Here is a 22,972-nt window from a genome sequence, read left to right on the forward strand (position 1 = left end):
AGCACTTGCTAGCTTGCTAACGAGGTTATAATTTGTATCACCTGAGTTAAAGAAGAGCAAACTTCAAAATCTGGCAGGACGTGCGGCCCTCCAGGACCGGAGTGCCCAGGTCTGGTATAGAGCATCTGCATCATGTACTTTTGCAATGTTCGATTTACGGGCCTTGTGGTACTTACCTGTACGTTGTCCGTCTGCCCCACTATGTGTCTCTTTCTGTCTCTCCCACTGTCTCTCCCACTATGTCTCTCCCTTTCTCTCTCTCTTTCTTTCTCTCTCTCTCTCTCTCGCCCTCTCACTCTCTCCCAAACATTGTCCTAATAAATATTATTTACATTCTGTCTTTTTATTTGTCTGTCTCCTTGAATATCTCTCTGTCTCCTTGTCTGTGGCTGTGCCTCACTGTCCCTCTCTGTTTGACAACGTTTTAATGCATCGATTTTTCAGTCTGTCTTTTTTTCTGTGTCAGTCTGTCTGTCCCTTTCGAAACATCACTCTCTTGCTCTTTCACCTAATGTCAAGGACACACTAGGGGTAGGACGAAAGCTAGCAAGAGCCAAGCGAAAGAGTGTTTAAATAGTGATGAGGGAGAGTCGTGGTAGGGGGTAGGAGAGAGAGAAAGAAAGGGAGAAATAGAGACGACACTGAGACGGATACAGCGAAACACGACCAGAGTGCAGGAATGTGACGGTTTGTATCTCTCTCCCCCCTCTCTCTCCCTCTCTCTCTCTCTCTCTCTCTCTCTCTCTCTCTCTCTCTCTCTCTCTCTCTCTCTCTCTCTCTCCCTGTGCTTATCAGTGTTTGATTGACTTAATCAGGAAAGAGGAATTCAAGTCAGAATTCTAGTCACTAGGTCATCACTTGAACTTGTGGAGCATGAATTAAGCCCACGTCCAACTTTTGTCTTCCACCCTAAGAATTACAAATCAATTCGCTGATTCAAAATGTACTCATAATAAACGACGATTTAGAAAGGGAACATGCCATCTGGTTATTCCCAGTGCAAGCCACTCTAGGACAAAATATGAGCTTACTTCACTCAATGTTACCTTGGTGGCTCATGTTGATCACCTCAAATAACCTGAAACAAGACATTTCTTACACGTAAATAAGAACATTAACATCCAAAATATAAACCAATGAAAAGGAGTGAAACAAATGGATTATGTTGATCATCTTTCCCCTAAAACCATTACTTTTTGTTGTGTTTAAAATCATACTAATAATACGGAGGCTTCCTCATTGTCTATGGTGTTATCTTCTATTTGTGTAAAAAGGACTATTTGGCAAAATGCAATTTCCCTCAGTGGAAGAAACTGTGATGCATCCTCCATTACAGCTTCTTAAAAGTTCTTATTAATCCATCTCCCTTCCTATGGTTCAAACATACTCTTTCACTAAATGCTTGTCAATTTTCTCAATTCTTGCCCTCTTTTTTGTCCCTGTATGGCACTTTCATGCTCTCTTGCGAGCAAAGAATAGGGAGTGGCAGCGCCATTCACATTGGTAATTATATGTCTGCTCTTTGTCGAAGAGGACCGTTATTTTCCATTAATGGCCCAACATATTATATAAGAGAGTCTTTATGGAGGTAATAATGGTCGAGGACGGAGGTGATGGTGAGCTGGTGAATATAACAGGGTTGCTCTTTTTCACGCCCGGGCCACAGCCGAGCTTTCATTGATCCTCCAGGAGTACACGCCTTGCCCTTGCTGGCACAGAGTGCGCATGTCCCACGCCAACACAATGCAACACACCGCTTGTGAAAAAACTCCCACCACGGTGTGCTCGCCATTCAGAAAAACACAGAAATAAGCCACAAACGTTGGTGCAGAGGTTAGGCCCACTTTAGCCTGATCATTTATTCATTTGATGTCTGCAAAATGTTATATGAAATATAAATGGTCAAAGTTTTTATTGAATCAAATCAAAATAATCTAAATCTGTTACAAACCCACCTACAATACATGCAAATTTTTCAACCATTAGTTTGCCGTGAGACCTTGTCTATTGTGCTGCGGGAAAATGCCCAATTTTATCTTTGCAAACAAAGTATGCTATTGTTTAGTATCTTTGCATTCTTCACTGATCAGCCAAGTAACTTTAACATTCATCCATATCAGAAGTGGAAGCAGATTAAATATTTTATTATAAAAGTATTTGCTCATGATGTAGTACAGTATATTCAATGGATACAGTATATTCGATGGAAATATATCGCAATAGCAATAGCGTCATCAACACTTTTACAACTGTGATCTAGTACGTAGTCTACATGGTTCAGTACAGATGAATAATTGGATGCACTGAGGCCTCAATGGTAGGATGTAGAATGCCCATGGTTGACTTGTGAATTGACCATCATCGATTGTACGCATGCAGCTGTGGCTTTCCCATGAGCCTGTGCCTGTTCATGAATGAATAGATCAATTTGCTTCAAGTTCAAAATTTGACATTGTGGTGGGTTTACATTGTTAGACCCCAAAAGGCAGAATTCCTATATAAAGGTAAACATGCAACATTTAAATTGATGATATCAAACAAGCAAATGTTATATAAATGCGTCAGCTAATGAAACATCCATGAACGACAACACGGACAAGTCGTTATGTTTGTTGCTTGAGCAAGGCATGATGGGAAATGGCAATCGTGCCTGGGGCAACAAGAGAGAAGGAGGTAGAGACAGAGATGGGAAAATTATTGGGAAGTGCCAAATGGACTGTTACATCAGCGGATTCATGTTGCAATACACGTATATGCATATATACATGCGCAGCGCATACATGCTGTTGCTAAAGGGATGTATTTCAAATACAAACCCTGACACAAGTCAAGAAAAATCACATCACCAGTCCTTCAAAGGCAAAACTAGGGCTGCAACGATCCTGTGCAGTTGTCGACAAAAATTGATTATTGACAATGAAATTCATTGTCACCAGACACAGAAAGAGGCTTCTCGACATAAATATAATCCCCGTCTGAGAGTCATGCATGTGCAAAAGGTTCTCTGTCTTGAGTGGCAACCTAAACATCCTGAAATGGCCACGTCAACATCAAGTATGCATACAAAAAGTTTTTGAGAGTCCTACCATTTAAAGCTGGATACGGTGAATAAAAAGACATCTTGCGAAGTTTGCAAAACGGACCTTGTATATCATGGTGGTAGCTCAATGGGGCACCAACATCTAAAGAGCACGTATGGCAGTCAAACGAAACAGAGTCTGACTTGCCTCGGTTGGATTCAAGTAACGTTCAAGTTGATCTTATATTCTATATGTGTAGTTAGCGTATTTGCCTAACATGCGAACGCTCCCTGGTTCAAAGTCAGGTGGAAACATTTGTTGGCCTGTAGAGGGATGAGCACCGCCAGGCTTAGCTTGACAAAGACACACCACTGGAAATCATGCCCTACAACCCTTGTGGTTAAGGGAAAAACCCACCCACCCATGTTCTGCTATATGAATGAATGAAAACTTGATTTCGAACATTAAAATAAACAGGACTAAGACAATGAGTCAACAACAAAATAATGTCACATAACATGTTCGAAAAAAGGGTAGTCAGAAGCAGATGCTTATTTTCCCTACCCCTTTATCTTTCCTATTAAATACATTTTACAAATCCTCTTCTTCTCTTGTGTCTAATAGAACAAAATCTCATGGATATACTTATTACATAGGTCAGATATCAATAATTATAATAATTACAATAATCACATATTTTCTACACCAATCTTCATAACGCCCATCCCTCAACCTCATAATGCCACTAGTTACCAAATATCACTACGGCACCGATAATAATAACAACAATAGAAATAAACGTAATATTCATAATAACAGTTGTGATATAATAATAGCAAAAATAACAACAAGTAAACTATATTTTTAAACGCAGTATTTCCAATCTCACTCATATCCCATTTTCTTCATCCCTGTAATTCGCCAATAATGTATTTTTGTATTTAAATTTGAACACATGAATAGTTGGACATTGTTTGATCTCATCTTGTAAATTATTCCAAAGTTTGACTCCACACACAGACATACACATACTTTTCCTGGTTGTTCTCACCTTTGGCATTTTGAATTTACTACAGTCCCTCAAGTTATAACTTCCCTCTTTCCGAGTGACTAATTTTTGGATGTTTTCTGGCACCATGTTTCTGTTGACCTTAAATAACAGTTAGATTTTTATTAAATCATCCAATTTTAATAATTTGGACTGCATGAATAAAATATTAGTATGATCCCGATATCCTACCCTGTGTATGGTTCTTATTGCACGTTTTTGAAGGATAAAAAGGGCTGTAGTGAACTTTGGTAATTATTGCCCCAGACTTCTGCACGTTAAGCATGTTAAGTATGGCAGAACTAGAGAACAATATAATTAATACAATGCATTCTAATTTAAAAGGAATTTGGCTTTATTAATTATTGAAATGCTTTTAGATACCTTAGTTTGTATGTGTCTGATGTGTGTTTTCCAACTGAATTTTTTGTCTATTATGACCCCTAAAAACTTAATTTCTGATACAATGTCTATTGCAGCACCATCCATTTTTACTTCTAAATCTTGATTTACCTTGCGATTACCAAAGAATATTACTTTGGTTTTATTTAAATTTAAAGATAATTTATTTATATTCATCCTGCCCACTGCCGAAGATAGCTGGGATGGGCTCCAGCACCCCCGCGACCCTACTGAGGAAAAGCGGTGCTGATAATGGATGGATGAATTGTTTATATTCATCCATACTTTTAGGTTAATTAATTCAGAATTAATGCAGGTTACCAAATCAAAATAGTTATCATTTGAATAGAAAATGTTAGTGTCGTCTGCAAATATTACTAATTTTAATAGTTTTGAAACATTAAAAATATCATTAATATATAAATTAAATAACTTTGGACCCAGGATAGAACCCTGTGGTGCTCCACAACAGATGTCCAAGTATTCAGATGACAACCCTACCATTTTCACATATTGCTTCCTTCCCGTCAAATAACTTTGAATCCATCGCAAAGCCAAACCCCTGACACCATATCTTTCCAGTTTTTTTAATAGTATATTATGATTAATGGTATGAATTGCTTTTTTAAAGTCAATAAATACCCCAACTGTGTATCTCTTTTTTCTATGCTATGGGTGATTTATTCTACTGCATCAATAATAGCCATTGTTGCTGATCTATAGGAGAGAGTTTGAGCATTATACCAGACTGTGCCCGACAAACTTATTTAAAATTTAAGGCACGCAGTACAAGCACAAACATCAGTTGCTAAAACGTTAAAAATCACACACGTCAGTTGTTAAAACTGTTTGATTTCAATCTGTTGAGAATCGTTATGTTCTTATGTCACAGACCTTGCAGTTGACTACTGAATGAATTTCACAAAAGGCATATCATATTGGTTTTATTTACTGTTCAACTGCCGCTAATGAGCCTGTTCTTTGTTCAAAAGGACAAAACACTTTTACTTGATTTAAATTCATTATGTTTTTTACCTGTACCTAAACAATTGACATAGGATTTTTTTTTATTTATTTTTTTTTTTTTTTAATCGTCCCCTACTGACTGACGACTGTGCCGAATTGGTTTTAGGTAGGGCATTTCTATTCATTTGTTGTAAAAATCTGGAGTATGTTTAATGCAAGATGTTTCTTTTATTGTACCATTTTTTGTTTTGTCTATTATCATTTGCCACATAATTAAATCAACTTCATGCTAAATTGGAGAAATAATTCACAATTATCTGATTGTTTGACGAACAGGCTAATCATTTCAAGAATCAACTATTGAAATAGTCGTTAGTTGCAGCCCTACTGTAACCATGCACTGTACAAAATAATGACATTCATTGTTTATTAGTTCACAATCCAAGTGTGAAAGTCAAGTTGTTGTTCTAACCTACTGTAGAGTGAATGTGTTGGGTATTTTTTTTTTTTTTAACAAACGCCGCATCCCTCAGCTTCACCTATGCAGTGAGTGAGTGCTGAGGTAACCTCGCTGTGTAAGCCTAACCAAGTCGAGTATGTGCTTAATAATGCCTTGTAATGAGATTCCTGCCAGTCGTCACCCTCTCAGACAGAACACCACGAAATTGGTTTTGACACCCAGATGCACTTGGAGTCAACAACAGACTGATGTTCCAAACAGATGATGTAACCAGGTGTGAGAACACATACTGTACTCGTGCATGTTTGGATGTATGTATGTCATAAATGCACAGCCAAACATGCATGTGCACATTCCTGGCCAGGCATCACTGTTTATGGATTGAAATACTGCATGAGAAAAGTGGATGGTTTGATCAATTTCCAAACTTCAGAAAAAATAATTTGTGGAATTTACTTTTCTATAAAGCAGCTTTTCTAAAAAAAAAATAGACCATGTACTGTAATTGCCTGCTAAGGTGAAGAAAAATGAAAACAGTAACACAAGACCATGCAGCAGAGTGCAGCTACATCATAAATCTAATGGCCAATCCCCTTCAGTCCCTACAAATTAAAACATCAGTGTCAATCAAACAAATGAACACACCTATCTTTAAAACTGTTGACAACAAACATATGAGGTTTAATGCAATTTGTTATGCTAGTTGATCGTTAATATTTCAGTGGGGCACAAACGTTGGACCACCACAGTTACCAGGCAGATCATGACTAATAGATTGAAGATGGATTGAATTCAGAGAGAGAGAGAGAGAGAGAGAGAGAGAGAGAGAGAGAGAGAAGAGAGAGAGGGGGGGGGGGGAGCGAGAGAGAGAGGGAGAGAGAGATAGAAAGAAAGAGGGAGAGAGAGGGTGGAAGACAGACAGACATACAGACAGTCAAATAGATTGCGATACAACTGCCCATGTAATAGATTTTTGTATGCCTTATTATCGTTATGTGTGAAACATATTTTTAGCTATATCATTGTACTCACAAATCAGAGTTTCAAGAGTGAAGGTTTGATCGCTGCCTTCCCCAATTGAAAAATAAAATGCAATGCATAATAAGGGATACACATCTCTTTCACATCATCGCCTATGGAGGGTCAGGACGTCTTTAAGTGAGACCAGAAAACTAGGAAGCAGGGTCAGGAGGCCGAGAAGAACTCAAAAAGTTGCAGTTTCATTTACAAAAACAAGGTAAAAAAAAATTTAACATATACTAAGGACAAAACCGAACTAGGACATCGAAAGACCAAAACAGCAATAGTTGCAAAGACTTAACAAAAAACAAAAATAAACTGAAAAACGAAATTGACACCCACCGAAGAGACAAAGTGTACCTGGACAACACACAAAGCTCAGTGAACTGACACAAACAAACAAAACACACACAGTAGGACAAAATTAGATGTTTCAATCTGCTATGATACCTAGCAAACTGATTGCCAAGATGTAAAATAAAAGCAGTTATATTAGATTTTAAAAATATGTTGGTTCCAGGAGTTATTTAATTTGAATCAGAATTGTCTTTATTGTTCTTGATAACAACCTAGTGAACAATATTTGCAAAGAGATTAGACACGGTACTCCATGATACACACGTGATAAAGACCTAAAAGAGAAGATTAAAAAAAATGTCAGGATAAATAGGCAAACATAGCCAACAGGTAGTGGTTGGAGATTGCCCTAGGTTGTTAAAATAGTGCAATGAAAAGTAGTGCAATAATTATTAGCAGCAACCAAATTCCCAAATAAATCGATAAATAAGAGATGAATACCCATTTTTTTTACGCAAGACCCATTTTTAATACGACTGATATATATGTGTCGTGCGTGTTTAGGGGTGGTGATATTCTTAGGTAATCAATTATCTCTGAGCCTGTTTTAAGGAACCAGTAGGTCAAAGAGGTGGTGGCCAGGGTGAGAAGAGTTCTCTGTACCGTTTTTTCACAACCATAAAGCTCACATAAAAGTCTCAGATTTCTTCAAAATGTGGGGCGCGCCCTTTCTCCTGCTTGCCGGCCTTAGGGTTGGGTGCCTGCCACCGACGCCGGGAGCTCACCAGTTCGAGCCTTGGGCAAGTCAAGCATGCAACGTTATTGGGTGAAATCCGATGTTTTTGTGAGAGGGTTCACTTTTCCAACTAAATTAGACATGTATGTGATTTTAGGGGCGGCACGGCGAGTAAGTGGTAAGAACGTTCGCAGCACAGTTCTGTGGTAATGGGTTCAAATCCAGCTACCAGCCTTTCTGTGCAAAGTTTCCATGTTCTCCCCGTGCTTGCGGTTTCATCCAGGCACTTTGGTTTCCTCTAACATTCCATAAACATGCATGTTAGGTTAATAGTCCCCAGGTGTGAATTGTATGTCCCCGAGTGTCCTGCGACTGGCTGAAAACCAGTTCAGGGTGTCCCCTGCTCACTGCCCGAGGATAGCTGGGATGGGCTCCAGCAACCCCGCGACTCTACTGAGGATAAGCGGTGCAGGTAATGGATGCATGGGTATGCGATCTCCTGTGACTTTGATACCTTCACCCGTGTTGGCCACAACTTTCCCACAAGCAGAGGAGGACACGTAACATCTCACGCAATGCATTGTTTGCAGATGTACTCATGGATGCTATCGCCATATCGTACCTAGCAATTTGAAAATTACTATCCCCTTGGTGCTTTTGTTTAATAAAACATTTTTTCCACCCGGTCCAGGACTACGGTGGCGCTGTAAAATATAGCAGATTATAATGAAAATAATGGATTGTCGATGTGTAGACTGTGTCTGCCGGGACAGTTGTATGAGCTTTCGGAAAGTGACTCTGAACATGACTTTGAAAATGAAAAAGTGAACCATTTAATGGAGATTTGGTAAGATGTTCTGGTCAGTAATAGAGGATGAGGATTTCGACGGTTATGGTATAGATAACCAGTAAAAAAATGCGAGTGCCAGACTGTTATGCACCAGCTCTTTAAAAAAAGAATAATTGTTGTATGCGTGTGTTCTACTTTGTAATCAATACTTAAATAAACCACAAGAAAACTGTTTTGCTTCCGTTTTAATTTGAAATATGCACACGCTCCCGCGCCCCTATTGTGTGGTACGCCCGGTGTAATGTTCAATACAGAAATAAACCAGCTACAAGGACTGCGCCTTTTAACTCGGTGCGCCCTATGGTCCTGAAAATGCGGTAATGTTGTTGGATCTGTTGTTGACATTGCAAGCCAGCTGTCTTCACTCGACCATTAGTGACGCCGTATGCCAGAATGCTCTTCACTGTGGCTTTGCAGAAGAGTTATCAATCATGTAAAACTGAGTATCATTTAGGTATCTCAGGTGCCAGGTGTCAGCCTGTCTCTGGGGTCAGGAACCTATGGCTCGCAAGCCATATAAGGCTCTTTTCAAGAGTACATAGGGCTGGAGATAAAATAGAACTTGTGCAATTGGGGTTTTGGGGTTTTTAAGGGTTATTGATCTATCTTCGTTATTCATTATCCATTATCCGTTATCGGTCAGTTCTTAATACGCTACAAAGCCTAGGAGCCGGGACACTTACTCTCAGGCAAAAGGCCAAGCTAAGGTCCTAGGCCTATAGCCTTGCTGCGATCATTGCAAATGCACCGTTCCCGGAGGTACTGCAATACCGGGCCGATGCGTGGAGTGGACAGAGCAAGCTCTTATTCCATCTCCGGAATGCAAAAATCAAAGGCCAAGCTAAGGACTTAGCATCAAAGCAAAGGCCAAGCTAAGGACCTAGCATCAAAGCCTTAGGCCAAGCTAAGGACCTAGCATCAACTTATGTTTATATTCAGAGCATCAAAGCCAAAGAAGGCAGACCTTGATATGGTTCAGTCCAATATATATAGGACACATTTTTTACTACAGTGTACAATCAAGGTGTCACGCCAGCAGACCTCGTTTTGGCTGTAAATCACCAAATAATCGTTTAAATGGAAGCTTTAAACAATTTATGATGAAAAACCTTCAGAATAAATTTCAAACCAAAACAAACGTTTTACCAGAAACTCTAGCAACGCAACTAGAGCAGTTTGATTGTGTGAGCAGTAGGAATGGGCGGAGCTATACACAGGACAGGACGCGCGCTCTCCTTCTCCGCCCAGTCAAAATAAGCCTTAACACTTCTAAGTTACTAAGGGAGGGAATCAAGTGGTAGATTTATATTGTTTGAGACACAGGCTCTGTAATTATTATTATTTCACAGATTTTATATAATCATCGAACGTCACTCAGTAAATCAAAAACCTCCTGAATTAGCTTTTTTTCTGCAGAGCAGGTTTGGCAGTTTTGTTGAATTTTGCCTTAAAATATACAGTTAAAAAAAATTTGTGCTTTTATGGCTCATTGGGTCAAAAAGGTTCCGACCTCTCGTCTATCTGGTCAAACGTAAAGAAATTAAACTGTGTTGCAGCCTGGTTGGGGGCAATGACTCAGTATCCAGGGAGAAAAGGGGGGTTGGGTTCATATCTGGACCACAGCCCCAGTGAGATGGGCGGACCTTAACATCCTCACTTAAATGAATCATTGGCCCAAAACACGCGCTAGCACACTCAGCGTCATCCCATGTACCCTTCCCCACAGCGCAACACGCCCCGAAGCAGCCAGCTCCATCCAGCTGCAGACCCCACCCCCATTTACAGCATTTACCGTTCATCCAACTGGAGTGACGGCACGCTCGCCATATCAGATATTAATTCATCTTAACCCTTACCGTTCCAGTAAAATCTGCCTAAAACCCCATTCCAAGACATACCCAAAGAAAATTGAATGCTTTACTGAACCGTTTGGAAAATATGGACAGTTTTGATCTTTTTTGAAAGGTAACACTCCAAACTGAAATAATCACTGCAGGTGCTACATACTGTAATCTGAGTTGGAACACACATATAAGGGTTTTTATTCTCGCCTGATTTCTTTTTTTTTTTTCAATAAAATGCCTGCAAAAGAATGTAGCATGGTCATCTTAGCTAAAAATAAGTGAGACACTAGCTTGATGCCTTACTGAGTACCTTATCAAATTTGACGACAATCTTAAAAACTACACATTGTATTTTATACATTTCGCTAAAGGTCTATATTTTTCCAAGAGTGGTCATTTGGAGACAAGCAGTTCAAAAACTTTGCATTTGTTTATTTTACTTTGGCCAATTTTTAGACATTGTAAAACAGTAATAAATGTTTGACTTCTCTTTCCGGAAGCCAATCAATGATTGTGCACAATTTTACGTAATACCGGTGCGTAAAGATTAATCACAATTGAGGTTGCGCACGTTTCCCTTTGGCTCTGAAATGTGTACATATTCATGTTGGAAATTTCATTGTGTCTATCAACGTTTTAATCGGTCATTATTTGTGAAGATTTTTTTAAGCCAAATTGGTCATGACGGGGTTTTTTTTTTTTCAATACAGGCCCTTATCGGTTTTCACAGGCTAAAAACCAAGAAAAAGCTTGCACATGGCCGATAGTTGTGTCAATCAAAAGGTCAGAGGCTAACGAAAGCATTGGTTTACATCTGACGATGTCAGAACCAGAACAGATACAGGACCCAATCGCGTGGCGTTCTCACACAAGCCTTTTATTTTACAGAAAATGGGGAATCATGCACGTTAGGTAGCCGGTCTGGCGTGGACGGACAGGAAGCCAGAGACCGACGAGACCGTTTCCAATTGCCCGAGTTGATATCGGACAGATTGGGTCGATACCGGACAGGAAGGGACAGACAGGATGGATAACAAATCAGGATATCCAAAATAAACAGGAGAAACTAGACGGGAACAAAAACTGGAGAAAATAACAACAGGACAAAAACAGACGGAAACAAAACTAGAAGACCGAAACAGGACAAAAATGAACAGGAACAATACCGGACTGGAAACAGGAAAACAGGACTGAGTCAGAACCCACGTCTTGTGGGGCAGAAGTTCGTTTGACGGGCTGACAACCGAAGCAAGAGAGCGCTGAGCTTTATATAGACAGATATCCAATCGCTCAACGAGCCGCAGCTGGCGCCCCACGGACGGGGCCAATTGGGCACCCTGGCAACCGTGACACACATGGGCGCGGCCAATTAGGCGCCATGGCAAACATGACAGACGAGTCTGTACATTTTGGAAGCCAAACAGACGGATTAGAACTAAAATCGTCAAACGATGCAGGGAAGCTTTTTTCTGCATTATCGTGTGTTTTGGAGAAAATATTTTACACAGTTGGATTCACTGGACATTCTTGAGTGTAACCACACCATATTTGTGGGTACTTGTGTCAAGAGTAGAAGTTCCCACCACTTTTGGGTGAGCTATATAGTTTATAGTTTTCAGGTACCTTGTTTCAGACTTATTGGGATGTTTTTGTGATGAGTATATTTGGAATGGTCATGTTGTTTTGAATCCCAAGAGTTTAGGCTTTCTGATTATAGGTGGCATGACGTATTTCAGTGACTGGTGACATCATGAAGACACAACTTTGTTTATCAAGAGTCCGATGGCCCACCGGCGGGCCCTCGGAATGTTAAGGGGTTAAAGTAAATATAAACCTGAAAATGGCTTTCCTGCTGCTGGAACTCAAAGCAGTGCCTCTGGTCATCTTTGCCCATGTTGAAATATCAACTCTCTAAATGACATTTGGACTGACATTTTTCTACTACCGTTTTGCTTCGCGGACAGTGTCAATGTCTTAGGTAGGGCAGGCCGTGAGGGAAAGCCTAAAAAGAAAAACTTTTGCCCCTCGGCTCGAGCGCGAGGCAGTCAATGGTGCTCTGCAGCGTTGTGTCGATCGCGTTGGTCAATGTGCTGCACTGTGTGACTGCATGCCCCCAAGTCTGAGGCTGAGTCTAGACACGAGTCAGCCAAGCCGTCCCGCTGACCTATATCCTACAGTTACACTAAGCGAAAGACGTGGGGAAAAGAGGCAGAGAGGGGACGGAGAGGAAGATGGAGGGGGTTGCAGATAAAGGGTGCGTTGAGTGAAAGGCTGCCGCCGAGCGCGAAAATAAAACTGTGAGATGGGGAAGCGATAGATGGGGTAACGGAGGGAGCAAACGTGCAGACAGGGATTGGGGGGGTTGGGGTTGGTGGGTTGAGTGAAAGCGAGGCAGCAACGCAGCTATGGATAATTCAGAATGAGTTAAAAGGGGGAAGGGATGGGAGGAGATATTGAAAGTGGCAGCCAGTGATGCAAAGTGAGGAGAGCGATGGCTAAGTACAGTTCGAAAAGGAGAAAGCAACTCGGGAGAGAGCGTTCGGTAAAAAAAGCAAACCTCCCAGGTGGCAGATACAGCAGACGCGTCCCCCATTTCCGCTGCATCGTGGGCCCGCGCCAAGAACGTACATCTCAACGCATTTTTGCCCAGACCTCATTATGCTTTTCACTGTTGCATATTTCACATTCTTTAAAGATGATTTCCCCAGTAAGGGGAACAGTTATCAATTAACAATTTATGAACTTTCAAACCCGGACGCATGAGCAGTTCAGTATTTCTCCTTCCAGATCGTCCTGTGCACAAATCGTTATTGTTGGTAAACATGAGTGCAAAGTTTTTCATTTAAACTTCAAACCATTTCAAACATATTTGATCCAGAAAACTGCTTGTAATAAATTGAAGGTTGCAGAGAATTCTTTTTAATAAGGTAATTTATCAATCAGAAGTAAATGGAAGGAGACCAAGAGGAAGGCCGCGATTGACGTCGATGGTGTTATGAGTGCATTGGAGGAAAGAGGTCTAAATATAGTGGAAGCTTGAGCTCTCGTTGGTGAGAGGAATGAGTGGAGAAGTGTTGTGAAAGGATAGTGGGATGTTTGGATGCGTTCTAAGGGATGTGCCGGGCATCTGTATGATGCGGCAGGGGTAAACCAGTAAAAGCTGTCGGGCCCTGCTGTTGAACAGAAGAGCATGTTGTGTCGCCATGACCCGAGTTTCTTGTGTCATCTTTTTCATCTGGAGGGACGAAAGCATGACCAACCTTGGGTGCCGAGGTGCTTAACTTGTTTGGCTGTTTGGGCATTTGGGTTGGCCATGGTCAAAGAAAAAAAAAGTGTTTTGCTACTTTTTCCCTTTTTTAATTTTCTTTTAGTGTACGTGGGCGGCAGTAGCTCAGGAGGTAGAGCGATCGTTTTAGGATTAAGGGATCCCAGTTCGAATCCCGGCTTGTCCGTGTTACATGTCGAAGTGTCCTTGGGTAAGACATTGAACCCCCAATTACCCCCAATAAGCAGGTTAGCGCCTTACATGGCTGCACAGATCACGGCCACTATTGGGAAATGTGAAGCACAATGTAAAGCGCTTTGGGAAGTCATTGACTTGAAAAGCGCTATATAAATGCAGATCATTTCATTTCATTTCATTCATTTCATTTCATTACGTGTTTGTCTTGCTGTCGGTCACCCTTCTCAAGGGATATGACCAGGGTAGATAGATGGATAGAAATGTATCAAACACTGCAAAATCTAAAACCCATATAGCTTTCTGTAAGATAACTTCACAAAAATAATACATTTTGTATGAAAATGATTCTTACAGTACTGTTTTTTACAGTGATGAGCAGTCAAGGGCAGCAGGTGAGCAGATGCCTTATCTGTCATCATAGAATTATAAAATTAAAACTATAGTAAATGGTTATATTTATTCAAAGTAAAAGTTCTTTTCATTTAACTTAACAAGTTTTGTATTTTCCTTTTCAAAAACCAATGAGTTTTTACATTCAAAGTATTATTAATATAATTAGTATGTGACGTATAAGTGTGCTGAGCATCTGCAGATGCAGCGAGGTTCCCAAATTTCTTTCCTCATGACAGTGGGTGATAGTGAGAGCAAGGATTCTGATTTGGCGCAAACCTCAGGCCCAATTAACTGGTAAATTAGTGATAGTATTAGCAAGATAACTGCAATTTACGCCATCCAGTCATTTTGTTCTTGTTGCAAAGCTTTTCCAGGGCCATTACCACCCTAAACAAGTGCAAAAACTGTAAAAATATATGTCCTGGGATTTTTTTTGTTGCTGCTAAATGTTGATGCACTACTTTTTATTGCATTACCCTTGCGGTGGACTATTCAATAGTGACTATTATTTCATTGCACTATTATTAGAATTTAGCTCTGTCTCTAAGCACTACTTTGTAAATATCATGCCTATTTATCCTGACAGACTTTTATCTTATTTTTCTCTTCAAAGTATTTATTACACAGTTACCCAGGAGTGCCATGTCATATCTAATTGCATACAATGTTTCACAATGTGGATTTCAATGAAAATAAAGAAAATTTGTTTAATTTTTTTTCCACAATAGACGATTACCTGTTATTTATGCTTTTATTTAAAAGGACCAGCTTACAGACTTCATTTATTTCATGCAATGCTATACAGACATAAAGCTCAAGTATTACAGTATAGTTGTGAAGACAGTGATAATAAGCAAAAATAAACCATGCAGATTGCATACAAATGTACAATATTGAATAAATAAGGTTTGGATTGTAAAATACACCAGTCAAGTACATAGTAGCATCGGGGGAGGGGAGAGGGGTCAAATTGTGTGCGCGGAGCTCATATTCCACAAATAGATTAAAGAATACATGGCCGACTATTACTAATACGACTCAATACGTATTTACTTGCCCGATGATAGTCACAAAAATTGTAAATCAAGTAGCCTTGCGAATTAACATATCGTTTTAACTTTAACATGGTTAGTCAGAATATGCTCACATACAATTCAGCCACATGGATTTGCTTAATATAAAAGGGTGCTTGAATTGCAAGAATGGAAAAAAAGTGTCCTATGAAAGTTAATTGCGATACTCGATTAACTGACACCAACTATCGGTACCCGCTTTGATAGTGTTTCTAGTATTAAAAGAATGATTGATTGCCAACAAATACATGCAAAATTAAAGGGTCAGTATGTCTTATTTAGCATCCACTAGAGGTAAAATAAGAGATAATTAATAAAAAAAACATATTGCTTTAAATAATAAGGAAAAATAAATGGACTATCTTATAAAAGAGCATGATTGAAAATACTCGTAGGTCAAGATGTAACCCAAAACCTCAAAAATGCTGGGCAAAAAAAAGAGAAGTAAAAGGTGCATTTTGGTCATTTAGAGTCTTCCTAGTTTGTATTCTTACTTGTGCTTTGTAGCACTTGTTTTCAGTTACACCACACAAAACAGCGACACCTAGTTGTCACAGATAGTACAGTCTCTCTTTAGGTATTTGTTTAAAAATCTCAATAATTTATTTTGTTTTGAAGAAAAAAGAGAATTTGTTCTGATGTTACCGGTAAGTGGTATCTGTATCGATTGCAAAACATGGTCATGAGTTCAAATAGGGTTTTTTATGGTCCTGAGAATTTACGTTGGGATTATTTTTTGTAGTTATGATAATAATAAACATCCAAGACTAAATGTTGGTATTGGGTCATTGAGATGAAAGTTAAACCTGAATCATAATCATAAATATGATAAGTGTAAAATACAGCAAAATACAACCTAGCCACAATTTTTTTTCAATGAGGATGACTCTAATTGATGACTCATATTAATAGACTGTCAGTCATTTTTAACGAACATGATATTCCCTTTGTAGCTTTTGCACTTCTAATTATGTAACAAATCTGAGGTTATTTACTCTAATATGTCCACAATTTACGGTGTACCTTTTGTTAAGGCCGCCACGCATCCGCTGGAGTTACTCTCAAGTAACTTGACCACAACCTCAATGAACAAATCATCATCTATGTCTTTCCAATTTTTTCCTTTCTCTTCACCCTTTTACTCTTCCTCCCGTGGATGGGAGCATGAATAAGCCCAGACAGAAGAGGACAAAGACTTAACATGTTTTGCTCTCCTTTCTTCTTCGCATTGAGAGGATGAGCTGGACTGTACTAATAGTCTTTGTGTGTGTGAATGGAACAGAGGGCTTTTTGTGTGTGTGTTCCAGACAGCGGCGCATAAGGCAGGACTTAAGTAGATGTTCGCCAAAGCGTACGTAATGCCAGGGAAATATCAACTAATCCCTACACTCTTCTACCCTTTAACCCCCCATCATTCATTCTTCTTTTCATCATCAGCACCATCAACATCAGCACCCTCAGCATCTCACCAACTTTAAACAACCTGCGTTCACACACAAGCATGGATGCGGCTCTCAGGTCAAAATCCAAAAACATACCCTGGCGGGACACATGTGCACGCTCTCACTCTCTCGCACAAAACAGAAACTCGCACACTTCTAGGGGGGGATTGTTGTGGTTTCCTAATCCCGCTGGATTAACAGACTAACAGACTCATTTTACCTCAGCCCAAACAAAGAGAGATGTCAAATCAGCCATCCACCGCTAAAGGTGATGATCGCATTAAAGTGACGGGATGGTGTGCGATAGTTGGGGAGGGGTTGCGGTTAATTTTTGCAGGTGGTCTCTCGGGTTGAGCCGCAACTCTGAGAGGAAAGGACCTAAAACTTTGGGACGATGCCTGTAAGCATCAAAACGAAGCGCTAGCTAAATTGCAGCTAGCCACCGTGCTAACTCCAATATTCTCCCGCAGCTGTGAATGTAAACTGCTTATAGGTAATCTTATAGGAAATGTAGCATTGCATCAAACAGTGGTGCTGTGCTAATCCACATGCTAGACTTCAGATTAACCAGAGAGGACGTAGATGAGGGAGGGGTTAAAAACATGCCGTCCAGACCCACCCCCACCCCATCATCATCATCAACGCACACACACACTCCTTCCAGATTATGGCGCTTAGTGTTGCTCCTGTGCGGCAGACAGTAAGAGGATCTCCGGGTGGCGTCCTCCTGGGCTCCGTTATTGGTCTCCTAGAAAAGCACCAACCTCCCCCTGAACTGAACACCTACAGATAGACAGAGGTCAAAGGTTAAGGGTTGTGCCTAAGAGGGCTATGAAGTTATAAAAGATACATCTGTTTGTTTTGATGAAAGGGCTTATTGTTCATCGACCCAATAATCCCTAAAGAGATAAAAACATGGTAGCAAACATCTCAAATTTGATAGCTACGTGTTCTATTTAAATTTTGTGCATCATTTTTTATAAATAACAGTTTTGACTTTTAGATGTCTCATTGACGAATGATTTACGTCTTGTTTCACAATAACTCTGAATATTCGTAGGGTATAGCAACAACAATAAGACATTGGGCCTGCCCATTTTGGTATTGATATCTTTTATTTATTTATTTGTTTCAAATTATTGGCAGTATTTCTACAACTAAATTGTTGTGACATCCGACACATGTTATCAAGGGTTAGTTTTAGTCTTGGCATTGGTGGGGACATAGCGTTTTTTTTTTCTTGAGTGATTTCATAATATTGGTGGTTAGTCAAGGGGTCGGCACCCCAAAACATTAAAAGAGCCATATTGCTTCCATGGCCAATCTCACTCAACCACCGGTTTGCTTTAAAACAGCAACCTGGTTGGTAAGTGACACTGCCCATTTAAAAAGGCCGGGCTTGGGCTGCACAGTTGCTTTCGCCAGAGAGAAAAAAAGGAAGCGAAGGACTCGGAGAAATTTGCATAAATACATGGAAGTAATTTAAGTTACTTAGAAATGGCTTCAATGTAACAAAATGTAGCGGAGTAAGAGTATAATTTCTTCTTCACAAATCTACTAAAGTAAAAGTAAAAAGTAGAGTGATTTCAAAATACTCCCAGAAGTACAAAATGTCCCAAAACTTACTCAAGTAAATGTAAGGGAGTAAATGTTTACAGTACGTGTCTCAGTAACAAGTACTGTAAGGTGTTATTAATACAAATTTGTAGCTGCACTGTGTTTAGTACATGGTGTGTAACTGTGTTGTTTCGCTACTTAATTGCAGATCTTGAAATGCATTAACCTCTGATTACTGATTACCACTGCATCACTTACATTGTCACATACATCGCTGATGGGTATGCATTTTTATATTTACCAATAAAGTACAACTAAATACACTTATGGCGCCGACGTCTCAAGCACAGAGTGCAAGGACACTGAATTTCTCCTCATGGAGATATTCACCCTACCCTATATACTCGCGCCTTGGATGATTTTCAAGTATGTAATAAAAAACAAACAAACATATATATTAATATATATATATATATAAAATATGACTGCGCCTCACTGGATACGAACCGCACCGCAGAAAGGGGGTATCAGGGCCTGCAAGGTCTTCTCTGCTGGCCAAAAAATATTGGAATCATGTGATGACATTTATATTTTGGCAATCAATACTGATTAATCAATTCCAAATAGCCTGTCCTTTGAATGCTTCTCCCTGGTTGCGCTTCTTCCATATTTAACCAATTACATTTCAGCCATACTGTATCTTGTAGACAAGGCTGAAAAATATACCCGCAGGCCTTCAAAAAATATCCCGAAAGTCGTTAGCCGTAACATTTTTTTTTCTTTTGTGTTTAGTTTTGATTATTTTTTTTATTATTATCCACTCGTTATTATTATTATTATTTTTTTTTTTGCTTTAGCTTTTTAAGTTTTTGTATTTCAGAGGCTTGAATGTTTGGGGGGGTGGAATCTTCAAGAATATTGAGTATTGTATAATTGGGAATATTGCATTTCACAAGTGTTTATTATCTATTATTTCTTTGCAATGGGGAGAAAAACAAAACCATGTACGACTGTCTGGTATGTTGAAATGATTTTGTCTCTCAATGAAAATATTTTAAAAAATAATATTTTATTTCAACTTTTGATTCACTGTGTTCAAGAAATATTACCATGTAAGATTTTTAGACCATAGTGATATACAGTAATCAATCTGTCCATTGTTATTTGTAGCATCACCTCATCAAAGTAATTTTCAATCCTTTACCTCACCGTCTCAAGAGATCAGTATTTAAATTAATTTTTCAATATTCCGCTTTTTCCCCTACAATTTGCCATTGGGTATTTTAGTTTTTAGTTTGAGTGAGTAATTTTTTTCTTCCTGTTCCCCTTGATATACAGTACACAGTATGTTTCTTTCCCTCTGTAGGCAGGCATGTTGAAAAATATGTCTTTTGCCAGAGGCGCTTTCTCATAATAATTTTTTTTTCGCGAGAGCTTAATAAAGGCTGGCGTGCAAATGGAGAGGACATTGCAAAAGATCTGTGGCTTTCATGTTCAGAGCAATTTGATAGTTGTGTTGATTTAGTGATCAGCTTCTTTATTGGAGTAACTAACAGAGAAAACAGCAGTGGTTTTGCAATTAACTGCCTTCATGTATTTATGCATTTGTGGATGGACTAGCATCCTTGTGTCTGATTACAGCTTGTCCTGGCGACTGCGGGAAAAGTTCAATTAAATTGCACACATTTTTTAAATGTCAGCATTTCTGTTACATAAATTGTGCAAAAGCAAACACACATGAAACCGCATGACTTTCCTCAAAAACTTAATATTGCAAAAGACATTTCACAGTCTTATGAGATGTTATTTTTCTAGATTTGTCAAAATATTTTTTTAACAAAAGCAGAATGAAGACACTTCTGCGTTTCCACCCGGCATGTCACTCAGTCCTCAGTATTGAGCGTGTTACTGATAAACAGTAATTAGTTGCAGTTACTCGTGACTTAAAAAAAAAGTAATTTATATATATATATATATATATATATATATATATATATATATATATATATATATATATATATATATATATATATATATAGATAATCGCTATTTAGAGTTAGGAGTCACCAGACCCTGACATCCAAGTCTATTATTCTATGCTGTCAGGTGGAAGCATTCCAAAACAGCTCAGCAACGGTGCCCAATGAGAATATAATTTACAGTCACATCCCTTGAGATGAAATTAGATTTTTTTCTAATTCAAGCAAAAAAGAGTATATCGTGTAGCCAAATATTATTTTGACAACCTTTTATAACGTACGACATAGAGCAAGGTTGGGCAAACTTTTGTAGTTGCGACCTTCCCCGGAGCCCCCTTTTGTTTATTAAATTGTAAGGGTGACAAAAAAAGATCAGCCCTAAGGGTTGTGAAAATCATAAAACAACAACATGATTGGCTGATAGCAACAATGGTGTAATAGTCAAGGAACTGGCATCCTATTAAATCTCCAGTGTCATAAAAAACATTTTATTGACCTTCTTCTCTTTTGCATCTACAGTATAAATAGATATACATGCAGATATCTAAGTGTACATATTGTATTCCATCTTATATGTGTTTATGGATAGATCAATAACATCAACTCAATTTTTCGCAGACATGATGATTTCATGAAGATTTTGTAGCACGAAATGGATGCCCTGTTAAGTGGTGTGAGCATTTCTCGCGACGCCTTTCAAGGTGACTCGGCCTTCCTCCTTCGGGGCTTTCTTTTCAATTCTTCTTGGGATTGAAATTATGATGAAGTAATTTTTCCAGAGAAAATTGCCTATGTCACTTGTGGTATCTCTTGGCAAATTTCTCAAGTGTATTTCAATCTCTTGGCCACGCCTCCCCTTCTCTTCCTCTTTGGCTCTTACTTTGCATGTCAAATTGTCAATGTCATATTATATGAGACCTTTTTTATTTGATGCCTTCAAAACACCCTTGTGTTTAAATTACTGCGGTACAATGTCTCGTATTGGCATGTTGGTCTGCCATAACACAATAATAAATCTCAAACCGACGTGCTGTCACTCTGCCACTTATCCATGTGTTTTTTTTATCGCATCTTTGCAGAAAAAAATCAGCTGCTTGTTTCAGTGGGAGAAGGAAAAACTGAGCAGAACACAAAGAATCTGAGACGTTGATTCCTCCGAGACCAATGGCCTAATTTCTTATTTTCAAGAGGAAACTTATCTAATTATATTTAAGTTAACTTCCTGGTGGTCGATTCAAGGGCAGCACTGACTGGTAATGAATAGGGAGTTAAAAAAAAATCTCAATCTTTGGCTCATGCATACAATGACCAGCAATGATACACTACAGAGAACTCCAAAATAGAGATAATGGTGAGCTTTTAAATTAGATCTCTCAGAGGAAATGAGTTGATCTGACTTGTCACATATTGAGTTGTGAAGTTTACAGTAAAATTGCCACTGGAGAATATACAGAATATGAAGTACGGTAAATACAAGCCAGCAGGTCGGACAAATAATATTGGTGGTTAGCCCAGGGGGTGATCACATAATATTAATATCAATCCGCGCATAAATCTCAGAATATGTAAAAAAAAAGTAAGTCTCTTGTTCATTTTAATCAAAAGTTATGATTTTTAAATAAAGGCAAACCTAATGTTCTCTCCAACCCCTAGAAGGCAGTAATTGTGTATAAGAGCTGACGTCCAGCATGCGGCTTGAACTGTGGTTTATCTACGTATTGATTAAAAGGTGAAATGCACGGATAAAACAAAATTTTAAGAAAGGAGCTAGTGGTAATCCTCATCAAACAAAACCGTCAAAATCCTCGTCCTCTGTTTCTGATTGGAACAGGTTCGCTAAATCGTGATTAAGAGGTTCCTTTTCTTCACTTTCAGAGTCACTTTCTGTGCCATGCAGTTCCTCAGAAATGATGCTGGCTTTTGCAAACAACAGTCCCGGCAGACAAGTTAACCCAAGTGTTGACAATCTATTCTTTTCATTATAATTTGCTGTAAGTTTCTGCGCTCCCACAGTCCTGGTCCGGTGGGAAAATGACACTGTTTCATGTAACAAAAGCACCAAGGGGGATAACAATAACTTTCAAATTGATAGATAGACTACGGCGTTAGCATGCATGACTCTTTCCGCAAATGATGTGTGACGCCACGTGTCCTCTTCTGTAAAAACGGGACACAGGAGATGTATTGAAGTCACAAAAGGTAGTTAGATAATCAGGCAAAAATTATACACATTTTTAAAACTCACATTTGAGTTTGTGTCGTGTGCTGAGTTATTCCAGGTGTAAAACTGCCTTCACTCAACTGTTACATTTGAACAGTTAACAGTTAAAACAAATCAGTTAACGCATTCAATGCCAAACACGACAAATGTTTTTTTTCCCATTGTTTGTGAATAAATGGGATATACTAAGAAAAGATCCAT

At 39.1% G+C, this 22,972-nt stretch overlaps 1 pseudogene; it reads right to left on the reverse strand.

The window, feature by feature from the left end:
• Positions 1-9,536: 9,536 nt before the first annotated feature.
• LOC148364981 (U2 spliceosomal RNA) lies at positions 9,537-9,675 on the reverse strand (annotated as a pseudogene).
• Between the last annotated feature and the right edge of the window lie 13,297 nt (positions 9,676-22,972).

The sequence above is a fragment of the Urocampus carinirostris genome, chromosome 5, assembly GCF_059441175.1.
Source record: "Urocampus carinirostris isolate Australia breed hairy pipefish chromosome 5, RoL_Ucar_1.0, whole genome shotgun sequence".
Lineage (NCBI taxonomy): Eukaryota > Metazoa > Chordata > Actinopteri > Syngnathiformes > Syngnathidae > Urocampus > Urocampus carinirostris.